Source organism: Juglans regia, chromosome 10, assembly GCF_001411555.2.
Source record: "Juglans regia cultivar Chandler chromosome 10, Walnut 2.0, whole genome shotgun sequence".
NCBI lineage: Eukaryota > Viridiplantae > Streptophyta > Magnoliopsida > Fagales > Juglandaceae > Juglans > Juglans regia.
This window is the reverse complement of record NC_049910.1, coordinates 24,215,001-24,228,969: the sequence shown is the minus strand read 5'-3', so window position 1 is coordinate 24,228,969 and position 13,969 is coordinate 24,215,001. Positions and strand designations below refer to the sequence as shown.

Genomic DNA, 13,969 nt, shown 5'->3' with positions numbered 1-13,969 from the left:
ATGAATCAATCCCACCTGAATTTTAACCAAGGAGACTAGGACCATCTTAGCACCAGTATTCACCATAGCTACTTCATACCCTTTGTAGGATATTCAAAACCGAGCTGAGTGCTCATTTGTAACTTAGTTGGCTGCCTGATGCAACTAACCCTATGTATTCTTGAACAATGTAATGTTTTGAGAATGTGAAGGGCAAGAAGCCCCTTTTTATGACTTCTAGATTTTGGTACATACTTACTTGATCATGTTGATAACCCAACATGTCCCATTTATATTTCCGTTGTGATTGAACCAATTCTATACATGTGTACTTTCCTCTAGAATGCTACATGTCTGACCATTCTTCTAGTGTTGACCAGACGGCAAGCATCCTTGGCACCATGATGCTCACCTAGTCTTTCATTAGGTATGGGACACCACAAATATGAATCATGCAATCATTCCACCGTACATACGTAAAAATTTCGAGAGTAAGTTAGAAGCTAACTTACAGAATATAGCGTAATATGTATGCGTAGTGTAAAAAGAACGTAAGCTGAAATGAGATACGTTCTTGGGTTATAATATCTAACGTAATCCTCATGAGAACGTAAGCTAAACATCATGTTAATGTTGCTACTTGGTCATTTAACACGCTAACATGCTTAAGCCAAATTTAGCACTCTAAAAGAATTCACATCCTTAGTTCTAAAATCATGTTAAAACACTAAATCACACATTCAACAAAATCTTGAACTCGTTTCATCAAAGAAAATGCCAAAACATCAAGATTAGGTCAAATAAAACGAAATCTTGATGTTCTTGCTTTAACACTTTCATATCAATTCCAAGGAATCCCAAAGTCTATAAATAACACTTCTAACATGTTCATCATTCAAACCTAAGGGATATCAGGCTTGACTAATAAACCAAAAATCATGAAACACAACATAGAACAATCGATTTGCATGAAAACCTAGAGACCAAACATGCATGCTTTTGGACTTGAAACAAAGTGACTAGATCTTTCATTTTCATGTAATAACTGTTGAAAGAATACAAACATATATCTCACATTCAAGTTCTAACGAGATCTAAACAGAAAATCTAGCATGTCATAGCAAATATTTCATTAACATACCCATCCCTAGAGCTTTAAGTTCATGCTTAAAATCAAACTCTTGCATATTCATCATTATTCTAGCAAAGATCTAATTCATAACTCTTTAAAAAATCATTCTTAATCCATAGATCTAACATTTAAAAATAAGATTTACAAAAATCATGGCCATAGAATCAACATCCTAAAGCTAAAATCACAACCTTAAGTAAAGAAAACTCACTTTGCTCCAATTAGTTTCTACCACTTCAAAGATCATGTAAAACTATTTCATAAACACCTAACATACTTTGAATAATACCATAAACTTGCATATAATCATGTTAACACTTCATCAAACAAAGATCTTCCCAAATTTCTTTAAAATTTCACAAAACTTCCGAAGTTCATCACAAACATAAAAAACCATCAACACCGAACCTTTCCACCATCAATACTAACTTTCATCCAACAAAACTCCAAGAAACATTTATCAACACACACCCAATTAAACTAGACTCATTACTAAACAAAATGGAAGAGATTTGAGCTAAGGAAAATACTTATAAAGGACTGGAATCAAGCAAGTAAAATTGTCCAAAAAAGTTTATCTCTGGCTCTCTCGGTTTGCACTTGGAAAGATGGACGAAAAAGTGTAAGTGTGGGGTGAGTTTTGCTTGTGAAAAGAGAAGAGAAGAAGCTATTGGGAGTGAGGCCTGAGTTGCTGCCGAGTGGGTGAGATGGATCTTGACCTTTGCTTGTTTAAGTGGCCATAAATGGCACTATTTGGGGCTGATTGTGAGGTGGCATGGCAACCCAAGGCATGGCCTTGTAAGGGTGGAGAAACATGTTGATGAAGCTTGGTTGGACTAAAATGGGGCTAACCAAATGTATCACTTTAGGGATTCATTTGGGGTGTCGGTTAGGGTGTGGTTCCATTCTAATTTTTTTTGATAAAATGCAATTACCAATATATAAGAGAGTAGATGAGAGTGTAAGAGTGTGTACTTGAGTGGTTGGTTGCTTGTGGAAGTGACTAAATCAAGTAAGTAAACACTTAGTTACAAACCAAGTATGTTTAGGGTTTCAGTTACCCAGAAGGGTTTGGGGTTTCAGTTGGCCTTCAAGGATTTGGGTTTCATTAGGGTTGATACCCTCTTTTGGTTGATCAAATAGTATTTGGTTTGATAGAATAATGATAAGCATAAGAGAATATGATGACACGTTTGATTCACACTCCATCTCTTACATTTTGTCCTTGTCTTGACAGGTGCCCTAAGGTTTCCAGGTAGATGGCTAGGATTATGTCATGTGTCAAAATAAAAATTTTCCTAGTGATCCTAATTGTATTTGGACATCCAACATGGTGATTTAATAGATATTTGAAACAGATGCCACATGGCGCTCTCCCGAATGGTTACTATTCACTTGAAAAACTTGAAACTTTTTATTGCACCACAAAATCCTAAATATTCATACGAGTATAATGGTGTAGCTCGTTTCATAAAATTATACTCCTATGTGGCTTAATTAAATAGAAAGTTAATTTCGTCTCCATAGTGGATCAGGATTTGAGTATGCTAACTGACTAAAACCTAATCGATCGCTTGATTCATGAAATATTTTCGAGGTTTGATGACGTTTATAAGGTCTAAAGAAATTCGTCTATCAAATTTATTTCGGGATGTTACACTAGGCGAGCAAGCACTGTGCTAATAGTATGAAAGCGAGAACGAAGAGTTGAAGAGCTGGTAGTTCTGGAAAAGGGCAGCACGTTGTACATGGATGAGCAACAGTCAAGGACAAGACTGATATGAACAAAGGGCTCTTCGAGATAATGAGTAGATATCCAGAAGGTGGCAAGTGTCGTACGTAGAGGCCCATACTTTAGAGTGAGCCAGCTAAGAAAAGATTATGTACTTGAAGGTCATATCGTCTAATCTCAGAGATATGGTCTAACACCACGTGGGAGACCCTTATTAGGGGAAAGATTGCAAGATTGGACCCAAGGCAACCTGCAGGAACATGCTTGCCTTGTTCTATTAGTAAAGTCCAGAGGACAAATGGTCAGCTGAGATCAAAGGGCACCTGTTCAAGCATATATGGGGTCAGAAGAATGTCAAGGACAAAGGAAAAAAATCTCAGTTTTAAGATCGTAAAGTGATTTATTTATTTTTTATTCAAAGTCTTCAAAAAAAGCAAGTGACTGCTAGGGAAGCGACGGGAGGAACAACGCCAACGTAGTATTTTAAATACTATTAAGGTAGATTAGCTTCTAAGATTGTACTGAAAACGTGTAGTGATCTCTTGTGGGTATGTTGTAAGGATAGGCTTGCATAATCTGTAATCCCTAATTTTCTACATGAAAAATAATATATATATTCTACATTATGTTTATGGATTATCCTTACACTGCTAGTTTTGAGATGATGAGTTTAAATGGTGTGGATTGGTGATGATTGTGATTTTTGGGTGCGTGAGTTTTACCATGTGTTGATCATCATGGATGGGTAGAGTGTTTATCGGGCCATTCCTAGGACACGTTGCCACAGTTTCATACAGATAGATGGAGCTCGCATGATGATCTAGGTGCAACGCTTTTACATGTTTTCCAAGCGTATCATGTGTCACAACCCTGCCTCGGGAAGGGCGAGGTCGCAACGTACATGCCTGTTCTTTCTCTTTCATTTTCATTTTCTTTCTTTCTTTTCTTTCTTTTTCTAGTAACATGCTATTGGCATGTTCACGACACACGTGCGCTCTAAATTTCTCATTTAATAATGGGAACACCTGATAGACATTCTATTCGAACATTCATCCATAAGAGACTCTCAGAGTCCATCCCAACATAAAAAGTCTATACAGACACATAACCCATCATCCGTAACATAACTGTTCTAGTTAGGGAAGGTCCTAAGCGTCTGCCTCTATCTCTGCAGTAATGCCTTGCTACCCAGCCTTTTCATCATTACCTGGACATTTAAAACATTTAAAACAAAAGTGAGTCGAATACTCAGTAAGTAGTACACCATGCAGTGAACATACTAGGCATCTATTCTTTTTCTTTTGAAAACATGCATACATAAACATTTGCTAATTCTTGACAATGCTTTTATGCAAAAATAGTTTAAGGAAAAGCCATACTTTCATGCATAAACATTCTAAAAAATAACTATGCTTCCGTGTATAACATTTTAAGAGATAACCATACTTTCATATTTCACTTTCTTTGGCCAGTACACACTATTACGCCCCGTGTGTTGGGGTTAGCGGTCTTCCTTTGGACCTGGATTCCACCCGTGGCCACAGGTTGGGAATCCCTTTTCAGTTAGGGGTCGTACTGGGTGCACTACCAGTACTACTTACCCGGCATTGCAATCTGCCCATTCCTTTGGTACACTTTTCATTCATATGACCGTTACGTATTTTCATACAATAAGGCATTCATTCATTCAGTCCTTTCTATCATTCATTTCAGTCATTTCAGTCATTTTCATCATTTAACAGTTCATTCATGGAAAACGTCATTTAAAAGTATGAACATAAACATCATCTTTTCATTTAACAGTGCATTTATGAAAAAAAGTCATTTTAAAAGCATGAGCTTAACATCATTTTCCATGGTATCTATAAAGTGTCAGTTCATAGGGACATCTTAAAACGTTTCCTTCGCGTCATTTAAAGTATAAGTTCATAGGGACATTTTAAAACACTTTATTCGCATCACTTAAAGTATGAGTTCATAGGGGCACTTTAAAACACTTTCTTCGCATCACTTAAAGCATAAGGCATGAGACATTCATTTACTTTCCTTTGCAATCAAAACTTTTTAATCATCTTTCTTACTTCAATGCACATGAAATTTTATGAATAAGATACATTTTCATGCTATACTACATATATGAATAATCAATAAGTTCTTTGAGAGCATGTATGGAAATTTCATGACTTAGAACCTATGTGCATGCATTACCTTATACACACACACAATGATAATCGATAGGGTGCTTATCAGGGGCTATCAAGAAATGGCTTGTACATACTATATTCATTTACTCATTTCTTTAGAAGAACATTTGCAGTAAGAGAGAGAGAGAGACATTCTTTCATAAAGAGAACTTGGTGTAAGAAGTATGGTCATAGCTACTTATTATCTCTATGCTCCTCAATGCTTCCATCATCAATATTCCTATTCCAATAAATAGCATAAGAGTGTTAATACTCGTACAATATTCTTTAGCCCTCCCTTTAAAAGAGAAAGCCATGATATTACAATCTAACGTCCCTTCTATGCTTAGCATTAATCCAGTGACTAATCCTCATCTCAACTTACAAGAGAAATAATTTAAGTATTAAGACATGCTAGCTGTCCATGGAAATGCTATTTTAAAAGCTTACATGAAAGGTAGTTAAGAATTCATAGGCTTCAAGCAAAGTTTCTTTGGTTCAGGCTCACTTTGGGTTATGGACATTAGGAGATAAAATTTGGAATTCTCGACAATGGGTCTTAAAATAGATTTAGGCATCTCAAGTAGGCTAAACAAGCTTAGGAAACATGCCCTTAAAATCAACTTGTGGTCCTTTATTATAAAAAGGTTAGCTCGTCAATATTTTGAACTCTTGGGTTAGGTAGAATTTAACCAAACAAGGGACAACATAAATGTGCTATTTTTTATGGCATGACATGGACTTAGGAATATTTGGACAACTTTGCATATCATAATACGTCATGCACAATTAATCCCTTATATCTAAACTAACTAAGCTATAACCTATTCACATAAGCAATATATTAAATAGTTTAGATAAAACTTCCCATTAAAATTAAAATAGAATAAAGTATAGCAAAGTTACACATTAAGAAACTTTAAAACCTTTAAACACTTAAACTTATGATTTACTCACTTAATACATTTAAAAGCAAGATATAAAATTATAGAACCAAGCAAAACCTACCAAACCTCTAGCATCCTAAAAGTAGATTACCAACTAAATCTCAACACAAGTCACATGATACCAACATATATAATTTAAAATTACTATAATCATTATCTATAATTAAACTAAGTTTAATAACAACATAGCATTTTTGAAATATAGGAAAATACATCGCAAAATAACTATAATACCATTCAGTTTGGGCCAAAAATAGGGCATACATATTTATTTGCAATATAAGAAATTAAACATATCAAGACACAAGCTAAAACAACTTAATGGGCTTCCAAAATTACATTAAAAATAAATAAGTCAAATTAGGATTTTTACCTTAAGCTCTTAGCCCCTTCCAAAACACAAGTGGATGACTAAATAGAGGGACGACCGTGTGGATGAAGAGCAACACAATATCACTGTTTTAAACCCCAAAACCAAAACATAAAAAATCATCAAAAGAAAATCCACTTGATCAACCATGGCTAAATTCGAAATACACAAATGAGAAGGATTAAGGGTACTTTTACCTTGCTACGGAGTCATAAGTTTGAAGATGGTGAGAGGAGTTGGTTTCTTGAAGAACAAAAGAGAGGAGAAGAAGAGAGGGTTGGCTTTAGCTTGCTTGGAAAGGGAGTGAAAACTCCTTTATTTTCTCTTGGGTGAGGGTCGACGGGCATGGGGGGAAGAAAATGCCTTAGGATAGTTTTTATTTTTTCTTTTATTTTCTCTTTTGTTGACTTGCCTTGGACGATAGGTGGGACGAAGGTGAAGTAAATGGCTTACTTGGGAAGCTTACGGGCTCAAGTTTAAGGAAAGAAAGAAAAAGAAAAAGAATTCGTTGACTTTTCTTTTTCTTTTTTGGTTGCTTCCTACGTAGGCTTGAAGGAGGGAAATGACATTTTAGTCTTTGTTTCCTCCTTCCAACACAAGCAACCAAATGGATGGTGGAGATCTATCCACCTCAAGGGTAGTTTTCACCTACCAATCCAATGGTAGAGAATAATTAGGCCATTTTCTAAATAAATAAAATTAAAGAACTTAAGGGAAAATATTTCAAAGTCTAAAAATAACATCCTTGATTAATTTTAATAAACCATATTTTAAAATAAAACATACTCATCTTAAAATAAAATAATTGGAAGTAATAAAAATATCTTTATCTCAAAATATTTAACTTAAATAATTGATAAAATGACGTAAGGACCTACGTAGTAATTGTATTCGAGTCGGTTGACCGGGTAGAGTGATTCTCCAAGTTGATCATGGGTGTTGTCTTCAAGTGTGTGGACCAAGTTGAGTGATTCCCCATTTCAGATGGTTTGAAACTAGTGGATTAACTTGCACACTAACTAGGTAGAGAGAGTTCCCTCGTTGAATTGTGGAGTGGTTCCTTGCTTGGCATTTATACTATGTGATATGATGAGCTTTATGTGTTTTGATAAGAATGTTGTTTCTTGCCTTCGTGATAACTATGTATACTTGAGATTTGCACAATGGGTGATTACTAGCCATGCATAAATATATTTGTTCACGGATCATTTACGTGAAACATTGCATGCATTTTCACTTGCATTGCTCTCATTAGTGGTATTATCATAGGCCTTGATGCAGATGTAGTTCGAGATGAGGTTCCTGAGGAGACCTGTCTCCTCTAATAGTTGTTGTACTTCTGAAAATGTACTATTCAGTTAGGCTACAAATTGTGTTCGGTATGTCTTACTTGGATGAGGATGATGAATAATTGGTGCATTATAATGTTATTCGGAAAGTGACTATGATTGGTGGATATTATTATTTTTATTAATTGAACCCTTTATCGGTTTTGACCTCTAGTAAAATTAGCAGTAGTCTTTGACTAAACCTTTATTTATTTCGCTGCAACTAATATCAGTTACCGTGTATTCGATCCATGATTATTTGCCTAGATCAGATGGAAACACCGTGGTACTACTAACCGGCTGGCAACCTTGGAATGGAGGAACAAAGCATCACAACTTGGAATTAGAGTGTTATACGGCTTTGGGCAAATCCACAATGTCATGCAGAGATAGTACCAGAGAAGTAGGGATTGATCTTAAGCATTGTAGACTTGAATTTTAGCATGATAGGAAGTGATATGCAATGGTTAGATGAGAGATAATTTAGAAAGTAATAGAGTTGGGTTATAATGACTTGAAAAAATTTCGACAGATAAATTTCTTTAGACCTTAGATTTGTCATGAAATCTCGAAAGGATTTCAAGAATTGAGCAATCGATTAGGTTTTCGTCTGTCAGCATAGTTGGATCCCAATCCTCTATGGTAACGAAGTTTCTTTTCTATTTAATTAAGGCACTTCGGACTATAAATTCATGAAACGAATTTCACCATTAGATTTTTTTGAATATTTAGGATTTATTGGTGCATTAATAAGTTTCAAGTTTCTGGATGAATAGTAGTTAGGAGTGTATTTCTATTTAATTAAAGGACTTAGTAGCAAAATTTAACGAAACAAATTGCACCACTATTGTAGGAATATTGGATTTTATGGTGCAATAAAAAGTTTTGAGATTTTTTAGATGAATGGTAACACTAGGAAGAGCACCACATGGCAATCAGTTCAAATAGTTGTCAAATCACTAGGGGTGTAACCAGTCCGGTTTGGTTCGATGTTGGACATATTTTAGAGCTGAATTGGTTTACACTAGTTTTCAAATTTGAAGAACTGATACCGCACCAGTTATACCTCTAAACCGGCTCTTTCGATTTTATCGTTTTCATTCCGGTTTAAGTATAGTATTAATGGATTATATAGTTAGTATAACTATACTATAGTGATATAGTGATGTATAGTGGATTACTAGTAGTATTAGTATTAGTATTAGTACATATATATATATATATATATTTATATAATAGTATCATATAGTGATATATTATTTGATTATGTATGTTAATTATAATATGCTAGTGATAATATGTTAGTGTCTAACTTATTTATATATTTGATTATATATGTTAGTGATAATATGATGGTTACATATAATTTTTATATGAGTGTATATGATCAAATGTATAGAAATATATTTATCAAAACTAATATATATTATAATTTATTATGCTATAAAATGTATTTAACCTTGATATATCTAGTTTATATTAATAACATATAATTAAATGTTCATTTTTAAGATTAAAATTTTATGTTATATTAATTTTATGTTATAAAATTAAAACTTTTAATGATAATGTTATAAATTAGGGGTGCTACCTGCCTCCTATGGGTCAGGTATCCCCCTTCCTGCCCCCTGCATGTGTGGGGGTGGGGTTTTGCACCTCGACACCCGCCCCTGGTGTGCGGGGTCGGGGTACCTCGTCTGGTACCAGGGTGTAGGGGCGGACACCCCAACCGTCCGCCCCCATGAATGGGCCACGGGCCCAATAAAGATTCTGGGCCATTTTGGGTCTCGAATTTAAGTAAAAAAAAAAAAAATACATAATTTAATAATGAAAATAACAAAAAAAATTTATAATAATAAAAATAATTAATTATATATTACTAAGTTGCAACTATTAACTAATAATAATAATAATGAAGCTATTAGTATATTACAATGATATTAAGAGAAAACTACTACAAAATTAAATTACAAATTCATCTAAAAATATTACAAATTGTACTATTGTAGCAATATTATAATTCACTAAATGAACAAAAGAGTAATATTTCGTTCTTCAATGGAATTTGGGGTGGCCATGGTGGTAGAAAAGTGAGTTGTGCTGACTGCTGTGAGATTGTGAGAATCGAAATCATAAAATTTGAAATATTAATAATTTAAAAGAAAAAAAATAGATTCATAAACATGAAACAAAAAGTAAAAAGTAAAAATAAAAATATATATTAGAAATATAAAAATCACAAACATTAAAAGTACTAACCAAGATGAGATTGGGATCAAGATGAGAGTAATCATTGGGTCCTTGGGAAGCTAGGATTAGGATTTGGCATATGACATTGAGATTATAAAAGCTAAAAAAAATACAAGCAAAATAATTAGATACAAAAAATTATATAAAATATAAATGCGAAAAATAATTAGGGGACAAATTGTGCAAACCAATGACGGATGGCAATGATAAGTCCAGTACACATAAACTCATACTGCATTGGGTCGTCTCATGTATCACTACAACAATTAAATTTGAAATTAATACCGATTAAATGAATATAAATAAATTAAATAATAAAATAAAATTCACGATTATCGGATGGACCATATCCAGGCTGATCACCACTCTCCTCATCATCAGCGTCTTGAAACTCGTGAACATCTGGAATATGAATTGGGATCCTCTTGATCCAATTCTGCGTGCAAAACAATACCTCCACAATGGTAGCAGATAATGAACTCCGGAATGGATCTAATATGCGACCTTCGGTATTAAAGGCCTACTCTGAGGCTACAGTGCTAATAGGAATGACCAAAATACTGCTGGCTATCTCTACAAGGACGGGATACTTTATTGCATGACTCTTCCACCAAACTAATATATCAAAGTCTCGTGCAAATAGTTGAAGCTCCATTGCAAGTACCTGTTTGCCTCTGACTGAGCCTTTATAGAGTGACAGACTATGAGTTTGTGCTGCAACCTCTCACCCTAGTCCAACCTACGCTTTTTTTCAACCCTGACTTCTGGAGGAGGTAGGGGTAGGTGTACGTGTCGGAATATTACCATTCCTGAAGATAGTAAACTCATCAAACAATCTAGCAAGAGGCTCTTTCGTTTATGCATTCCCGTGCACAATTCCCAACTCGTATACTATGCCATCAATCTTAAATTAAGGATCAAGAACAACAATCGCATAAAACAAAATATTACACACACTAGAATCTCCCCAATGCTTGTCATACTTCACCCTCATCATCAATGTCATCTCTCGCATACTAATATGGTCACTCGCATACATGTCATCCAATTCTTCTCTTACCTTACATATTTGCTGACAGAAATGAGGGGATGTAAGGTACAAAGAACCAGATAGCTTCGTTGTGACCCATATAAATACATATACTTAAAATTTTAGATTGATGTCCAAGTATCGGTGGTGAGGTAAATCATTTGACCCGCCAATTGACCCCTCAACAACTCTTTCTCTAACATATACTATTTCTTTATATCCTTTGCCACTCTGTGGTAAGAATGAAGATTAAACCTAGGTTCCAAGTACTTAGAATATGCTTGAAATCCTTTCCCTTCCGCAAACTGAAAATGTAACTTGTCCATGATGACCATACGAGTTAGGTGTCTCCTACCCTCATCAGGATCATACTTTGTATACCCCTTCAACGTTGCAACCCCACTACTCTCATCCGCCATTTTTTTAAGTCTAATCTCTAGTCTAAATTGATTATTCTCCTGTAAAGATTTTAATATTGGACTTTTCTTGCATTGTTTTTCTAAGTGCACCTTTAATTGGGATGTACCATATCTCCTATAGTGACATCCATACACTTTACCACAATAGTTACACTTAGCTTGGGGTTATTGGGGTCACTACCCTCTAATTTAGTAAAGTGGGTCCATACTATAGAAACATGTTTCTTGCTTTGTGGAGGCAAGGGGCAGGCTTTGCAGTCGTAAGGCAAGAGTCCATAGGGATATGTGTTGGGGTAGGGGTAGGGAAGCTAGCAATAAATATGACGAATTTTCCATTCTCCAAAACTGACAAAAATCTGAAATTAAGCAACATCACACCAAGTTCCAACAATTAAAACCATGCAACATGATGATGATGGAAGGCCAAAAGATAATCAAAGAAATTGATTCTTGCAATGAGAGAGCAAACATTAAACATAGATCAATGATTGATTTGAAATAAGTTGAGGTGATCTTGACATCTAAACATAGCCTAACATTAAACATAGATCAAAGTAAAAATATGAAGGGGCCTCAAGTTAAAAAAGGAAATGATGGAATTTTTTTTAGCATATTCGTGTGCATATAGCTTTTTAATTAACTCAGACTTTAAAAAAATCAACTTTTATGACATGTGGGGGTCATATATATAATTCTACACCAGCTGTACGTGTTTTGCTGAACTAAAACTGGAAAGAATTTGGACTTTTGGCTATTGTTATTTAGCTTGTTACACTTTATTTACCTATACTTTAATATTTTCTCCAAATAAGACCACGTGCATTTCGATCATGCATGATTATAGTTCATGAGGTTAATATATATAGTACTGCGCCTACTTTACTTCCCTTATAGATAGAGACAAAGTCAAGATTTTTCTTCAGGTTGGCATATTAAATGATCAACTTTAATTTTGTAAATTACATCAACTTTGCTTTTACGTCGTTTGAGTATATGCAGTCTATTTAGACCATACACACACACCCACACACACAAATATTTCTGAAATTCAACTCCCAAAAGTATATAATTAATAACATCTCAAAATTTTTTCATCCATACAAATTTTCATTGATCTACCTATTCATATGCAAAATTTTATGCAAAACAGTCTAAAAATTTTAAAAATAGTTTAAAATGCAATATAATCACATAACAATTTAAGCAATCTATTAATTTGAAGATTGAAACCTTTAAATTAATTTGGGTTTTAAATTAATTTGGGTTTCAGATTGGAACCATAAACTAATTTAGGATTCCAATCTGAAATGCTAAAGGATTGAAACTCCTAATTATCACAGTTCCCCATATGCATTAAGAGTATTTGCTGGTAATCGTAATACAACTCATGTTGAACTACGTTGTCTGCAGATTCATTTTCAATGCATTGGTAACATCATTATCATCATAACATCATAATATCATAACATCATAACATATACACCCATCTCCCTTAGGTGTCATAACATTTGATTTCTCTCTGGCGTTCTTTAAAAAGAACCCATTCGAAATGTGTTGACTATCTTCGTCAGCTTAGGGGTTTTCACTCAATTTTTTTACTTACTCCAGAGTGGACAAAGGAGTTACACTAGAATAATTCCCCATCCTAACTTTTCGGGTTGTGACAAAAATTTCTTGTCATGCAATTCTTTAAAAATGTTTTTCATGACATGTGTTTGTAAGTATGGTTATTGTGAAAATGACAATTTTGTATAACATGCTCAAATGATGAAAAATTACACATGTAATGTAAGCAAGTAATCATGTACTTAATGTAACATATAACATGACGTTTCATACTTAAAATGACAATTATAACATGAATGTGATATTTATCAATAAATCATAAACAATTTAATAAGATGTAAGTTAGAGGTCAACTTACGACTATTTGAGTTTGAAAAAATCATAATGGCTGTAAACAAGGTTATACTAAGTTAGGATTTGAGATTCTAAGGAAGAGGTTCATAGTCACAAGGGTTCAAATATGGGTATTTACAAAACTACCCCTAAACTTTCAAAAATTGCCATTAAGGCCCTAAATTTTTACTATTTGTAAATAAGTCCCAAATTTAACCAAACTTCATAAACCTCATATTTTTCATATTATAAAATCATCTATGTGCTTATAATTCTAAAAATCAAATTGCACCTATGCTAATCACACCCAACCTGTGGCATGTATTCCAATGATGCCTAAGTGTGATTTCAACTAATTAACCCTCATGGATGCATGTGTACTATATTCATCAAGTTTCATTAATAAGTAAAACCTTAATGATAAATTAAAAACTTAGGCTCAAGTTCTACAAGTTCATGTCAACACATAAACATGCATGATAGTTCTAGCTTACACACCAAGAGATGTTCCAAAATTAAACCTTTGAAAATCATTCTAAGACATTTATGTATTACATAAAATCATATCAAGTCATGCCATGACTAAAAAGTTAATCCAAAATAATTTATTTCATCAAAATTTTTAAATCTAACCCGATTAGACATTAGCATGCTAAATCTTAATTAAACTCAAGCAAATTCCATTCTCATGCCATAAAAT

At 33.9% G+C, this 13,969-nt stretch overlaps 1 long non-coding RNA gene across 1 annotated transcript; it reads right to left on the bottom strand.

The window, feature by feature from the left end:
* Positions 1–3,908: 3,908 nt before the first annotated feature.
* LOC108986022 lies at positions 3,909–6,685 on the bottom strand. The gene is made up of 3 exons (XR_004802652.1): positions 6,541–6,685; positions 6,347–6,429; positions 3,909–4,050 (listed from the first exon to the last, which is right to left on the bottom strand). It is a non-coding gene; the product is annotated as an uncharacterized LOC108986022 (long non-coding RNA).
* Positions 6,686–13,969: the final 7,284 nt, after the last annotated feature.